Below are 15,317 nucleotides of genomic sequence, written 5' to 3'. Positions count from 1 at the left end.
GTACCTCAGATTTGGCCAACGGAGCACTATCGAGGTTTCCTATCATGTGAATCTCGTTATCCTTGGTGTCTATTATAACTGCTATACCAAATCCAAACAAAAATCAAGGGTTCAAATTAATGCAACCTGAGTCAAGGTTTCTGGGTTCATGAGACTTGAAAATGGAAGATAGATGTGAGCCACAATGGACGGTTAGGGTTTAAGATATGAGAGTGGATTCAGAAAATTGAGTATGATTGGTTAGGGTTTTGAATTGAAAAAAGAAAAAGAAATAGAAAATAGAATTTAGGGTCTTGGTTCGTTCAAAATTGGGAGGTGGGATTCAATTTGAGAAGAAGAAAGAGAGTTAAAGATCGAAGATTGGCGAAACAAGAGGGATACGCAAAGAACAGAACTACCATTGTTGGGCCTGTTTTTCCGATTAGTCCTCCAACTATTGCAAGTATTCTTGTTTGGCATAATTAGAGCTCGTATCGTTTTTTTAATGGGAACTTGGCTTTTCTTCGATTCCTACAAATGACGCCAAACGTTGTGGAGTGAAAAAAATATCCTCTTTCTTCGTTTCCATAAAATATGTCATAGTTTTTACACGTGTTGTCCTCTCATAGGTTGTTTTACAATAAAAAAAGATTCTTTATTAGAAACAATTTTCCATGTGTTAGTGCTGACACGACCATTTCACTAACATGAAAATTCCGTGTCATATCCAACTTGGACAGGTCGTGAGAGTTCACATTTGAAATGATATGAAGCTTGTGTCGTTTGTTTTCACTTGATAATGAATTCTACGACCGTCCTCTTCAAGTTGACATATGTAATCATTGCACTTAGATTACAGTTTGTTCCCTCTGAGACCGTATCTTGGTGTGGTATGATCAATAATGATAATCTACCTCCAAATTACAATAGCTTATTGTCTATAACATTGCACTTACGAACAATACAACTACTTAGTCTTTCGTGTCATAGATAACCCTGAGTTGTTTATAACATCAAGAGGCTTGAGCTCACGATAGAGAGTCATTCACGTCAACTAAAGCTGATAGTTGTTCATAGCATCTAAAGCCCTGAGCTCACTATCTAGAGTAGCTCATGTCATCCATAACCGTAACCTGTTAATAGCATCTAAAGCCCTAGGCTTATAACCCAAAGTTGTTCATGTTAGCCATAGCCTAGAGTTGTTCATGTTAGCCATAACCCAGAATTGCTCATAACATCAAGAGCCCTTAGCTCATGACCCAGAGTAGCCCATGTTATCCACAACCTAAAGCGGTTCATAGCATCTAGTGCTCTGAGCTCATGATCTAGAGTTATTCATGTCAAACATAACTCAGACATGTTCATAGCATTTAAAGCCCTGATATCATGACCTAGAGTAGTTGATGTCATCCACAACCTGGAGCTATTCATAGCATCTAGAGCCCTGAGCTCGTGACCTAGAGTAGCTAATGTCATCCACAATCCTGAGTTATTCTTAGCATCAAGAGCCTTGAGTTGATGACTTGTAGTCTTTTATGTCATCAACAACCCTAAGCTGTTAATAACATCTAGAGCTTTGATTTCCTGACTAAGAGTTGTTCATGTCAACCATAGCAAAGAGTTATTCATAGCATCTAGAGCTCTGAGCTCATGACCCAGAGTCGTTCATGTCATCCACAGTCCTGAGCTCTTCATAAAATCATAAGCCCTGAGCTCACGACCCAGGGTCTTTCATACCATCAACAGCCTAGAGATTTTTCATAACATTTAAAGCCCTGATCTCAAGACCTAAAGTGGTTCATGTCATTAGAAGCCCTGAGTTGTTCATAGCATCTAACCCTTGTGCTCATGACCCGATGTTGTTCATGTCATCCATAGCCTAGAGTTATTCATAGCATCTAAAGCCTTGAGCTCAAGAACTAGGGTTGTTCATGTTTTCCACAACCTTGAGATAATCATAGAATCAAGTGGCTTGAGTTGTTCATAGCATCTAGAGCCTTAAGGTCATAACTCGGATTAGCTCGTGTCAATGATAGCCCTGAACTGTTGATAGCATTTAAAGCCCTAAGCCCACGACCCAAGGTCGTTCATGTCAACCATAACCCTAAGATGTTCATAGTATCTATAGTGCTTTGTTCACGACCTCGAGTCATTCATGTCATTCAGAACCTTAAGTTGTTCATAACATCTTGAACCCCGAGGTCATGACCCAAAGTCTTTCATGTCATCGATAACCTTAATTTGTTCATAGCATCTAAAGCTTGGAGCACACAACCTGGAGTCATTGAAGTCAACCACAACCCAGAGTTGTTCATAGCATCTAGAGCCCAAAGCTCACGACCCAAAGTAGCAAATGTGATCCACATCCCTAAGCTATTCATAGCATCTAGAGCCCTGAGCTCATGACCCAGAGTAGATCATGTCATTCATGACCTTGAGTTGTTCATAACATCAAGAGCTTTGAGCTCACAAACTATAGTTTTTCATGTCATCGACAAACTTGAGTTGTTCATAGCATCAAGAAGCCTAAGCTCACAATGAAGATTCGCTCATATCTACTAAATCCTAAAGTTGTTCATGGCATCTAGAGCCCTGAGCTCACGACCCATAGTAGCTCATGTCATTCATAATCGTGAGTTATTATTAGCATCCAGAGCCTTGAGCTCATGACCCAGAGTTGTTCATAGTCGCTAGAACCCTGAGCCCACGACCTAGAGTAACCTATGTTATCCATAGCCCAGAGTGGTTCATAGCATCTAGAGACCTAAGCTCACAACCTAAAGTCATTCAAGTCAACCACAACCTAGAGCTATTCATCACATCTAGAGCCTTGAGGTCACGATCCATTGTAGCTAATGTGATCCACAGGCCTAAGCTGTCTATAGCATCTAGAGCCTTGAGCTCACAACCAAGAGTAGATCATGCCATCCACAACCTTGAGTTGTTCATGACATCAGGAGCCTTGAGCTCACAACCTATAGTCTTTCATGTCATTGCCATCCCTGAACTATTCATAGCATCAAGAAGCCAAAGCTCATGATCGAGAGTCGTTCACGTCTACCAAAGTCTAGAGTTGTTCATAACATCTAGAGCCCTGAGCTCATGACCCATAGTAGCTCATGTCATTCACAACCATGAGGTGTTAATAACATCCAGAGCCTTAAGCTCCCAACCCAAAGTTGTTCATGTAGGCCATAGCCTAGAGCTGTTCATAGCAGCTAGAGCCTTGAGCTCACGAACAAGAGAAGCCCATGTTATCCATAGCCAGAGTGGTTCATAGCATTTGGAGACCTAAGCTCATGACCTAGAGTCGTTCATTTCCACCATAGCTTAGAGCTGTTCATAGCATCTAGAGCCCGTAGATCCCGACCCAGAGTAGCTCATGTCATCCACAGCCTAGAGTTGTTCATAGCATTTGGAGCCTTGAGGTCACAACTCAAAGTAGATGATGTCATCCACAACCTTGAGCTCTTCATAGATTCTTGAGCCCTGAGCTCACAACACAAATTTTTTAATATCATCGACATTCCTGAGCTATTCATAGCATCAAGAGCCCTGACCATACAACCTGAAGTTGTTCATGTCAATCTTTTCCCAAACCTGTTCATAACATCAAAAGCCCTGAGCTCACGACTTAGAGTAGCTTACGACTTTGACTACCCTAAGTTGTTCATAGCATCTAAAGCCTTGAGATCACAACCCGAAGTCGTTCATGTGAACCACAACCTTGAGATGTTCTTGGTATCCACTACCTTCACCTATTCATATCATTTAGAGCCCTAAGCTCATGACCTGGATTCTTTTGTGTCATCAACAATCCTGATTTGTTCATAGCATTTAGAGTCTTGAGCTCACGACCCAAATCCGTTCAAATCAACTATAGCCAAGAGTTATTTATAGCATCTAAAGCCCTGAGCTTATGACCTAATGTTGCTCAAGTCATCAACAACCCCGAGCGTTTCATAGCATCTTAGGCTTTAAGCTCACGACCCAGAGTCGTTCATGTCAACCATAGCCTTAAGTTATGCATTGTATCTGGAGCCCTAAGCTGATGACCTAGAGTAGCTCATGTCATCCATAGCCTTGAGGTGTTCATAGGATTTAAAGCTTTGAGAAGACAACTCGATGTCATTCATGTCAACCACAACCCTGAGTTGTTCATAGTATATAAAGCCCTAAGCTCACAATCATGAGTCATTCATATTGTCCACAACCCTAAGTTGTTCATAGCATTTAGAGCCCTAAGCTCATGACCCGGAGTTTTTCATGTCATCAACATCCTTGAGTTCTACGTAGTATCTAGACCCCTAAGCTCACGAACCAGGGTTGTTCATGTGAACCATAGCCTAGAGTTGTTGATTGCATCTAGAGCCCTAAGCTCATGACGTAGAGTGCCACATGTCTTCGATAACCTTAGTTGTTTATAGCGTCCAAAGGCCAAAGCACTTCATAACATCTAGAGTCTTGAGCTCAAAACCCAAATTCTTTCATGTCATTCACACCTTAGAGCAGTTCATAGCATCTAGAGCCTTGAGTTTTTCATAGCATCTAAAGGCTTGAGCTCACGACCTAGAAATTTTCATGTCATCCACAACCTTCAGTTACTCATAGCATCTAGAGCCCTGAGCTCATGAACTAAAGTCATTCATTTTAACCACAACCCAAAGTTGTTACTATCATCTGAGCACTGAGCTCACAACCCATAGTCATTCATGTCACCCACAGCCCAACGTTGTTCATAAGATTTAGAGCCATGAGCTCACGACCTAGAGTAGCCCATGTTTTCCACAACCCTAAGTTGTTCTTAGCATCTAAAGCCTTAAGCTCACAACCTAGGGTCGTTCATGTCAACCGTAGCCTAGAGTTGTTCATAGCATCTAGAGCCCTGTCCTCACGAGCCAGAGTGCTTCATGTGATCAACAACCCTGACCTATTGATAGTATATAGAGCCCTAAACTCACAACCTATAGAAGCTCATGTATTTGATTGCCCTGAGCTATTCATAGTATCTAAAGCCCTAAGCTAACAACCTAAAGTCATTCACATCAACCTCATCCTTAAGATGTTCATAATATTTATAACTCTGAGCTCAGGACCATGAGTAGTACATGTAATCCATAACCTTGAGTTGTTCATAGCATCTAGACCCCTAAGCTCACAACTGAAGTCTTTCATGGCATCGACAACCCTTAGCTGTTCATAGCATCTAAGGCCCTCAACTCATGACTCGAAGTCATTCATGGGAACCACAACCCTAAGATATGCATAACATTTAGAGCTCTGACCTCATGACCCAAAGTCGTTCATGTCAACTATACCTCAAAGTTGTTCATAGCACCTAAAACCCAGAGCTCACGACCTGAAGTCGTTCATGTCAACCATAGCCCCAAGTTGTTCATAGTATCTAGAGCCTTGAGCTCACCACTCTGAGTCGTTCATGTCATCCACAACCATGAGTTGTTCATAGCATCTAGAACCCTTAGCTCAGGACCCGGAGTCTTTGGTTCCGGCAACAACCCTGAGTTGTACATAGTATCTAGAGCCCTAAGCTCATGACCTGGAGTCGTTCATGTCCACTGATTCGTCCCTAATTGGTGTACTCTTGATTCAGTCCTCAGACGGGAGTTATCAATAAAATTTATAAACCTATTTCACCATATACTAGGGTAGCATAGTTAGCATTGCATAGTGGTTCTAGGATCATTCACTGGGATGGGTTTTCATTTCACACTTGATATTAGTTTAAAGAATTAGATTGGTGTTTTTTTTATTTTCTAAGTTAGCTTTAAAAGAAAACATAATCTTTGGTTTGAAAAATGTTGGTTTTAAACTAACCAAAAATAGTAACTGATTTTTAATTACAAAGAAAAGGTCTCTTGGATTTTCAGGTCACTAGGTTCAGGCCCCTTATACAAAAAAGAAGATTCCAAATCTTTTCCTCGCATTGGGGATTTAACCTATAGTTATCATCCCAACCGGTGTGTTACAGTTGCTTCCCATTAATGATTTCAACACTAAATCTCTCTCACTGATGCATCTTGCAATGGCTCATATCTCTCACCTAGCATTTTCCATTCAAGGTGATCCTTAACCTTGGATTACCCTTCAAAAGCTTGCAGGAGATAACTAATGGATGTCCAGCATTCAAAGCCCTGAGCTCACAACAAAGAGTTTCCCATGTTATCGACAACCCTTGCCTATTCATAGCAACTAGATCTTTGAGCTCACGATCGAGACTCGTTCATGTCAACCATAACCCTGAGTTGTTCAAAGTGTCTACAATGCTGAGCCCATGACCTGTAGTCTTTCATGTCATTGATAGCTCTAAGTTGTTCATAGCATCAAGAGCCCTAAGCTCATGACTAGGAGTCGTTCATCTCAACCTTAGCCTGAAGTTGTTCATAGCATCTAGAGCCCTGAGCTCACGACCTAGAGTACCTCATGTGTTCCATAATCTTGAGCTGCTAATAGCATCTAAAGCCTAGAGCTCATGACTTAAAGTCGTTCATGTTAACCACAACCTAGAGTTGTTTATAGCATTTAGAGCCCTGAGCTCAAGACTTAGAGTGGCTAATGTCATCGATAGCCTTGAGCATCTAGAGCCATAAGCTCACAACTCGGAGTCTTTCATGCCAACCATAGCCTAGTGTTATTCATTGCATCTAGGGCCTTAAGCTCACGACCCAGAGTCGTTCATGTCATCCACAACTCTGAGCTGTTCATAGAATCTTAAGCCCTAAGCTCATGAATCGGAGTCATTCATGTCAACCATAATGTAAAGTTGTTCATAACATCTAAAGCCTTGAGCTCACGAGCTAGAGTTATTCATGTCAACCACTGCCCAATGTTGTTGATAACATTTAGAGCCTTGAGCTAACAACCCAGAGTAGCCCATGTTATCCACAACCCTCAACTATTCATAGCAACTAGTGCCTTAAACTCACGATAAAGAGTCGTTCATGTCAACCACAACTCTGAGTTGTTCATAGTATCAAGGGCCCTTAGCGCATGATCCATTGTCTTTCATGTCATCGACTACCCTGAGTTATTCATAGCTTCAAGAGCCTTAAGGTCATGACCCGGAGTTGTTCATGTCAACAACAACCTATAGTTGCTCACAACCTAGAGTAGCTTATGTCATCCACAACCCTAAGCTGTTAATAGCATCTAGAGCCTTAAGCTCACAAACTGGAGTCATTCATGTCAACCACAACCTAGAGTTGTTCATAGCATCTAAATCCTTGAGCTCAGGACCCAGAGTGGTTGATGTCATCCATAATCCTAAGTTGTTCATAACATCTAGAGTCGTGAGCTCATAACCTGAAGTCTTTCATGTCAACACTAACCTAGAGTTATTCATTGCATCTAGGGCCCTAAGCTTATGACTCAAAGTCGTTCTTGTTATCCACAACCCTGAGTAGTTCATAGAATCTAAGAGTCCTAAGCTCATGACCTAGAGTCTTTCTTATCATTGAGAACCTTGAGCACTTCATAGCATCTAGAGCTCTACACTCATAACCCAGAGTTTTTCATGCCAACCATAACCCAGAGTTGTGCATAACATCTAAAGCCCTGAACTCACGATCGAGATTGGCTCATGTCATCAACGACCCTAAGTTGTTCATAACATCTAAAGGCTTGAGCTAGTGACTTAGAGACGTTCATGTCAATCACAACCTAAAGTTGTTAATAGCATTTAGAGCCCTAAGCTCAAGACCTAGAGTGCCTCATGTCATCCACAACCTTGAGATGTTCATAACATCTAAAGCTCTAAGCTCATGACCTAAAGTTTCCATGTCAAGCACAAACCAGATTTGTTCATTGCATTTAGGGCCCTGAGCTCACGATTGAGAGTCATTCTCATCCTTGAGCTGTTAATCTAAAGCCTTGAGCTCATGACTCGGAGTCTTTCATGTCATCGACAACGTTATGCTATTCATAGAATCTTAAGCCTTGAGCTCACGACCTAGAGTCTTTCATGTTATTGAAAACCTTGAGTTGTTCATAGCATCTAGAGCCCTAAGCTCACAAATCAGAGTCGTTCATGTCAACCATAGCCCAAAGTTGTTTATAGCATCTAAAGCAGGCTCACAACCCAAAGTGGGTAATGTCATCAACAACCTTGAGTTGTTCATTGCATCTAAAGCCTAAAGCTTACGACTTAGAGTTGTTCATGCCAACCACAACCCAAAGCTATTCACAACATCTAAAGCCCTAAGCTTAAGACCTAGAGTGGTGCGTGTCATCCACAACCTTGAGTTGTTCATGTCATCCATAACCCTGAGATGTTCATAGCATATAAAGCCTTGAGCTCACGACCAGAAGTCATTCATGTCAACCACTACCTAGAGTTGTTCATCGAAACTAGAGGCCTGAGCTCAAGACCCAAAGTAGCTCATGTCATCCATATCCTTGAGCTATTCATAGCATTTATAGCCTTGAGTTGATGACCTAGAGTCGTTCTTGTCAACCACAGCCTAGAGTTGTTCATAGCATCTAAAGCCTTAAGCTCACGATTGAGAGGAGATCATGTCATCCACAAACCTTAGCTATTCATAGCATTTAGAGACATGAGCTCATGCCTTATAGTAGCTCTTGTCATCCCTAACCCTTAGTTGTTCATAGGATCAAGAGCCCTAAGATCACAACCCATAGTCTTTCATTTCATCAATAACCCTGAGTTGTTCATAGAATAAAGAACATTGAGCACACGACCTATAGTCATTCATGTCAACCATAACCTAAAGTTGTTATAGATCCTGAGCTCATGACCTAGAGTAGCTCATGCTATCCACAACCCTAAGTTGTTAATAGTATGTAAAGTCTTGAGCTTATGTCTCAAAGTTGTCTAGGTTAACCACAACCCAGAGTTATTCATAACATCTTGAACCTTGAGTTGTTCATGCACAGAGTGGCTCATGTCATTCAGAACACCGAGTTGTTCATAGCATCAAGAGCTCTAAGCTTATGACCTATAGTTTTTCATGTCATCGATAGGCCTAAGTTGCTCATAGCAGTAAGAGCCCTGAGCACATGACTTGGAGTCATTAATATCAACCACAACCCAAAAATGTTCATAGCCTCTAGAGCTCTCAGGTCACGACATAGTGTAGCTCATGTCATCAACAACCTAAGTTGTTAATAGCATCTTGAGGCTTGAGCCGACAATCTAGAGTCGATCATGTTAACCACAGCCTAGAGCTGCTCATAACATCTAAAGCTTTGAGCTCAAGACATAAAGTGGTTCATGTTGTCCACAACACTGAGCTCTTCATAACATCTAAATCTTGGAGCTCATAACCTAAATTCTTTCATGTTAACCACTGCCTATAGCCATTCATTGTATCTAGGTACCTGAGGCACAACTCTGAGTTGCTCATGGAATCTAGAGTCCTAAGCTCACGACTTGAAGTCTTTCATGTCATTGACAACCCTGAGTTGTTCATAGCATCTATATCCCTAAGCTGAAGACCCGAAGTCGCTCATTTCAACCACAACCTAAGGTTGTTCATAGCATCTAGAGCCATGAGCTCAAGACCAAGAGTGGCTCATGTCATCCATAGTCTTGAGTTGTTCATAGCCTCTAGAGCTCTAAGTTCACAACCTAGAGTCTTTCATGTCAATGGCAACCTAACATTGTTCATTGCATCTAGGGCCTTGAGCTCACAACCCAGTGTCATATATATCATCCTTAACACTAAGCTATTTATAGAATCTAGACCCCTGATCTCATGACTCGGAGTCTTTCATGTCATTGACAAACTGAGTTGTTCATAGAATCTAGAGCCTTGAGCTCATGACTTGGAGTCTTTCATGTTATCGATAGCCCTGATATGTTCATAGCATCTAGAGCCCTAAGCTCATGACCCAAAGTTGTTCATGTCAACCACAACCCATAGGTGTTCATAACATCTAAAGTCCTCAGGTCACAACCTAGAGAAACTCAAGTCGTCGATAGCTCTGAGTTGTTTTATAGCACCTGAAGCCCTCAGCTCATGACCCAAGGTCGTTCATGTCAACCATTTCCCAGAGTTGTTCATAGCATCTAGAGCCTTGAGCTCAAGACCCAAAGTGACTCATGTCATCCTTAAATGAAACTTGACATAAGCTCTTTATGAGCTTGGACGTGTTAGTTGATCATATAATAAAAGGATCTATAACTCAAGGATGGGAAAGGTAATCTTAAGAGACTAATAGCTTTCAAATTATTGGATTACGGACACTAATTCATGGGGAAACTGTATATAGTGGATACAAGTCACAGACCGAAGCACTTAGTGTCTTGTTATAATATACATAAGGTAGAGTGTAGTTAACTCCTTGTAGTGGGATATTAAGTTAATTTCAAAATTAGATTATGAGGAAGCCAATACTGTCCTATGGGTCCTAGTGGTCTCCGTTTAAGCTCATATACCTTGATGACATGGTTTATAATAGATAAGTTCTAAGTTCACTTATGTGCATAAGGGTGTTCTGGTAATTACATAAGGTTGCATGGGGATTAGTAAAGGGTATCTCTAAATTGGGCTAATTGATTAATTAGATAGCCTGTTGGGTTAATTAATCAATTAGGACCCTTTTATGCTAGATTAAGTTATCCAAGCCCAAGGTGGACTCAAGTCACTTAGTAGGAATCCTATAAATACCTTTTCTGGGGTTAAGGCTTCAGTCTTCTTCCACCATTCTCCCTATGTTCTATGGAGAGAGAGTCATAGCCTCTATCCTCTATATTTCCATCATTTAAGTTTCTAACTTCAAGAAAGAATCATTAGGCAGAAGATTAGAGGTTTACAAGATCGTTTTCCACTAATGTGCCATTAAACAATGATCTTCACCTTAAAGAGTTGATCTGGGAACATCTAGATTTGAGGAACACACTTTAAATCCATAATCTAGATGTTATAAAAGTTTTTATATGCTTTGTTTCCATTGTACATAGGATCCGGTAGCCCTAAGAATAGTTCCATGCACCTAAGAAGATCTAAGGTGTGTAAATAGAGTAATTTTAAAGTTCCTATCACCATAAAGGAATTTGAGCTTAAGTGGAGACCACTAGGACATGTAGGAAAATTTTGACTCCTTGATATTCTAATTCTAAAGTTGGCTCAACATTCCGATAAGAACCCTAGATTGCTTCATTCCCTAATCCTGGACCAAATCAAGTGTATGTATATACTCTAAGCTTCTCTAGAAAATAGTTTAAATGGAAACATGACTTTGAGAGAAATGATGAAAGCATACTTAGATCTAGATGTTCCCAAATTCAAATGTAATCTACAACATTCATTGAAGAAGAATTTGAAACCATAGAAGACATCGTAGATCTTGTCTACCTAATAGTTTTCCACCTAATCTCTCTAAGCATGGTAGTATGAACAAGAAAAAAGTAGTTTTTTTTCTCTTGGTTATTCCATTTTCTGGCCCTGGATCATGTAAGGTGCATGCATCTATCTTTAGAGTTCTCTAGATCTATCTTAATGGAAACAAATGGTTTCAAAAACAATATATATATATATATATATATATATATGTATATATAGAGAGAGAGAGAGAAAAAAAAAAGAGTTAGAAAGCTTAAACCTACAATATGAATGTTCTCATATCAGCTTCACTATTGTAAATAGGACAATCATACTTAATGTGTCTTGATTTCTTACACTTGTAGCACAATAAGGCCCTTTTCTCCTCTTTTTTCTATTTGTCTCCGTTCGATGATGTTTCTTTCTTTTGGGAAACTTTTCTAAAGATAAATCTTCTTCCCTTGAACTTTTCACCCTTCATGAATTTTCTAAATTTCATTTTAATGAGGGTTAGGTTTTCATCTTTTCTACTTTCATTTTCAGTTTCTTCAAATTCTTCCTCATGAGTTATGATTTTGAGAGTTATGCTCTTTTTCTTTTTTTCCTCCACATCTTGATGACTTTTCATGGTGATCTCATGAGCCATTAAAGACCTAATCAAGTTTTCCAAAGGCAACTTGGTTAGATCCTTTGCTTCTTGAATTATCGTGACCTTGGCTTCCCATTTTTTTGGAAGCGATCTCAATATCTTCATCTCCTTCTCCAATTCTTTGTAAGTCTTTCACAAGGCTTCAAGGCTATTTACAATATCAATGAACCTAGTAAACATCTCAACAATGGTTTCATTATCTTTTATAGCAAATAATTCATAACTATGAATAATTATATTAATTTTTTACTCTTTTACTGGATTTGTTCTTTCATGAGTTACTTCAAGCAATATCCATATTTCTTTAGTTGATTTACATTGGCATACACGACTATATTCATTTCTATTAATAACATAATATGAAAAATAAATATCTTCAGCATTTAATTGAATCTTTCTTCTATCATGCTCATCACATTCTTGTTTAGTTTTTGGAACCAACTTTCCATTTACTAGTTTTATAGGAATACAGGATCCTCTTCAATGACATCCCAAAGATCAAGATCGGTAGATTGTAAAAACTAAGTCATTTTTGTTTTCCAATAAGGATAATCAGTTCCCATAAAGAATGGAGGCCTATTGGTTGCAAAACCTTCCAAATGAGGTGAGCTTGATGTATAACCATCACCTCTTAGATTGTTAAATCTTAAGCAAGTAGCCTAGCTTTGACACCAATTGTGAAACAAAGGCTAATTAGTTTATAAAAAAAAATAAAAAATAAAAAACACCCAAGAGAGGGGTGAATTAGGTTTTTAAAAACTTTTCAAAAAACTGGTCTCAAGCAATAATGAAATAACAATAGAAATGAAGAGGTAAGGGATAAAGAGATTGCAAACATTGATTCTATAGTGGTTTGACCAATTCCACCTACATCCACTCTCCTTAAGCTCCTTCTAAGTGAGGATTCCATTATTTTGAAGTTTCAACCAAGTTTCCAAGTCTTTACAATTGGATTTCCGACTCCAATGGATACTACAACCAATCTTTCAAGTTTATCCTCAACTTGAAGATTAACAACTCAATGTCACTTTAAGAATAAGGATTTAATGCACTCAACCTAGCACAAGTACAAGACAAGCTAAGATGAGCACAAGAGTGCACTAGAAATGGATTGAAAATGAGAGTTTAATGTACCAATAAGAGAATGAGAGCTTATACAAGTATTTAGAGAGTAAAATGCAAGTGTTCTCTTTTTAATAAATGAATAGGAACTATTTATTTATAGGTTTCCAACCTCGGGGCTAAAAAGTGTACTAACGGGTCTTTCCTGATCGAGCTCTAATTTGATCGGTTGACTAGTTATAAGGCATTTAATGCTTGATAAAGGACCATTAGGGTTCGTTCGGGCCTCAATTGGGAGAGAGGTACCTTCGACTAGGAAAGACTCCTCATTGATCAAGAAGACAGGACTATTAGATGAAAGAGAAAATTCAAAGCACCACTTGATTGGTCCTAAACCAAGAAAGGGTAATTGATTCGACTAGTTCCCAACCGATTAAGCCAATTATGTTGTCTTCCATCAGTTGGTCGATTTTAGCCTAAAACCTCTCAAATCTTAATCCAAAAGCTTTGTAATACCTAGGCAACACCTTTAAGGACCTCAAGACAATCAATCAAACCACTTTTGCCTAGGACTTAAAAAGGAATGCTCAAGTTTTGATAAGATAGGCTTTTAATGCATGAAACTAGCATGACATGATACATGATTTTAAATTAAGGATCCTAAGTGCACCCAATTATTCATCTTATATTTGATTCCTAAGCTTGAATAGTCTTCATCTCCTCTTGATTTTGCATTCCTTAATGATTGTCTTGATTCCTTATTTGAATTTCTCAATTTAATACCTAAAGCATAACTTGATTTTACACCATTAAGCAAACTAACCATGATTTATTATCATCAAAATACACTTAGAGAAACCCTTGGGATAACAAAAACAATTTCATAATCATGAAAAGTAAAGGAAATAAACTTTGGACCATTCTCCCTTTCCACCACTCAATATTGAAAATCCTTGTCCCCAACCTTTAATTGATGTGGCCACTCTCTTAATTGAACATACATTTCTTAATTTCTCTATTTTTTAAAAAAATTTCTCATTAAACAAAGAAATTTCAAATCAAGGGAGATTTTATGTTTGAATTTATTAATTTGTTTAATAATTTTTAAAATTGATTTGGAACTCAAAAATCAACCGAATTAATATAAAAAAAATTACTGACCAAAAATAGTTTAAAATAAGTGTGTTGCTCTTTGCTTTTCATGCAATTATAATTCTAAATTATTCTACTAAGCAAGCAAACTCTAAATCAAGGGACATGAATTTTAATAATAACTTAGAATTCGAAAATTAACTTGAATAATACTAAAAATTCATATATCAAAATTGCTTTAGAATGCCGGTATTGTTTCTCCTCTACACAACTAATTAACTATGCTTTTCTAAATTTTCTTACCAAGTAAACGAACTTGAGATCATTTTCTCACCAAGTAAATAAATTTCAAATCATACAAGATTTAACATGTTTGCTTTGTTAACTAATTTTATAACTTTTAAAAATAATTTAAAACTCAAGAACTAATCTAACGCATTCAAAAAAATTGATCCAAAAATGACTTTGTTGATTTTTTTTCCCTACAAATAACTATAATTTTATATACTTTTATGAGAAACATTTTAAATTGAGTGAGACTTGATACATTGAATTTATCTATAAACCAAATAATTTTTCAAAATAAATTTAAACTAAAAAAAATCAATTCCATTAATATTAAAAATTCCAAAATCAAACTCATCAAATATATACCCTTCACTACCTAAGGAGTTTACCTACACGTGAATGAGAAATCTTGACTTATTTACGTATTTAATAAGAAATGATTTTTTAAATTCATTTTAAATAAAATATTGTTAAACATTACTATTTCTTAGGAAAAAAAATACAATTTATACCTTTAATCAAATATTAATATTCACATTTTATAATAATTATTAAAATATTATCAATTTATGATTCGATTAACATTCATATTTTTACAAAACAATTTATCTATAATTCATTTCTAATTACAAAGCTATTTTTTTTAATAAGACCTAACTTGAATTTAAATTAATACTAATATAAATTACCTGTAAATTTTTTTTACAAAATAAAAATAGAAACATTATTTTCAAGAACAACAAAATTATTTTATACACATCAGTTTATTGTTCTTTAAAAACTATTTTTAAAAATAACTTGTCAAATAGACAATAAAAAATTTAAAAATATTTGAAAAAAAAAAAAAAAAAAAAAAAACCTATCTTTGATCCTTTTGTCTTGAAAACAATTTTTTAAAACATGGCCAAAATAGGCCTCAAATTCACAAACATATAAGCAACATACAG

Source organism: Vitis riparia, chromosome 10, assembly GCF_004353265.1.
Source record: "Vitis riparia cultivar Riparia Gloire de Montpellier isolate 1030 chromosome 10, EGFV_Vit.rip_1.0, whole genome shotgun sequence".
Lineage (NCBI taxonomy): Eukaryota > Viridiplantae > Streptophyta > Magnoliopsida > Vitales > Vitaceae > Vitis > Vitis riparia.
Note: the sequence above shows the minus strand (reverse complement) of the source record.